The sequence below is a fragment of the Malurus melanocephalus genome, unplaced genomic scaffold (assembly GCF_030028575.1).
Source record: "Malurus melanocephalus ecotype Western Australia unplaced genomic scaffold, MMel_1.1 scaffold_3536, whole genome shotgun sequence".
NCBI classification, from domain to species: Eukaryota; Metazoa; Chordata; class Aves; order Passeriformes; family Maluridae; genus Malurus; species Malurus melanocephalus.
In genome coordinates this window covers 5,994-7,240 of record NW_026626768.1, presented here as the reverse complement: position 1 = coordinate 7,240, position 1,247 = coordinate 5,994, and positions in this window count along the sequence as shown.

The window sequence follows — 1,247 nt, the reverse complement described above, 5'->3', positions numbered from 1 at the left end:
TGCGCCCGCCGCGCCATCCGCGCCTCCCGAGCGGCCGGAGCGGCGGTGCACTGCCCGAGCGGCGGCCGCTGCCCGCTGCGGGGAACCGGGCTGCCCTGGGCCTTCATGCAGGGGGAGATCGCGGTGATCCTGGGGGGGGATGTGAGGGTTAAACGGGAGAGGGACCCCTGAGAGTGTTTATAGGGTCTGTATGGGGTCTGTATAGGGTATGGGGTCTGTATGGGGTCAGGGGGTTCCGGGCTGCCATGGGCGTTCATGCAGGGGGAGATCGCGGTCATTCTGGGGGGAGATGTGAGGGTCAAACGGGAGAGAGACCCCTGAGAAATGGGGGTTCTATAGGGTCTGTATGGGGTCTGTATGGGGTCAGGGGGCTCCGGGCTGCCATGGGCCTTCATGCAGGGCGAGATCGCGGTGATCCTGGGGGGCGATGTGAGGGTTAAACGGGAGAGGGATCCGTGACAGGTTATAGGGTCTGTATAGACTCTATGGGCTCAAGGGGCTCTATAGGGTCTCTATGGGGTCAGGGGGCTCCGGGCTGCCCTGGGCCTTCATGCAGGGCGAGATCGCGGTGATATTGGGGGGACATGTGAGGGTTAAACGGGAGAGAGACCCCTGACAGGTTATAGGGTCTGTATAGGGTCTATGGGGTCTGTATAGGGTATGGGATCTGTATGGGGTCTGGGGGCTCCGGGCTGCCCTGGGCCTTCATGCAGGGCGAGATCGCGGTGATTCTGGGGGGAGATGTGAGGGTTAAACGGGAGAGAGACCCCTGAGAAATGGGGTCTGGGGGCTCCGGGCTGCCCTGGGCGTTCATGCAGGGGGAGATCGCGGTGATATTGGGGGGAGATGTGAGGGTTAAACAGGAGAGGGACCCCTGACAGGTTATAGGGTCTATGGGGTCTGTATAGGGTATGGGATCTCTATGGGGTCTATGGGGTCAGGGGGCTCCGGGCTGCCCTGGGCGTTCATGCAGGGGGAGATCGCGGTGATCCTGGGGGGCGATGTGAGGGTGAAACGGGAGAGAGACCCCTGAGAGTGTTTATAGGGTCTATAGGGTCTATAGGGTCAGGGGGCTCCGGGCTGCCCTGGGCGTTCATGCAGGGGGAGATCGCCGTGATATTGGGGGGCGATGTGAGGGTAAAACGGGAGAGGGACCCGTGAGAAATGGGGTCTGGGGGTTCTATGGGGTCTGGGGGCTCCGGGCTGCCCTGGGCGTTCATGCAGGGGGAGATCGCGGTGATCCTGGG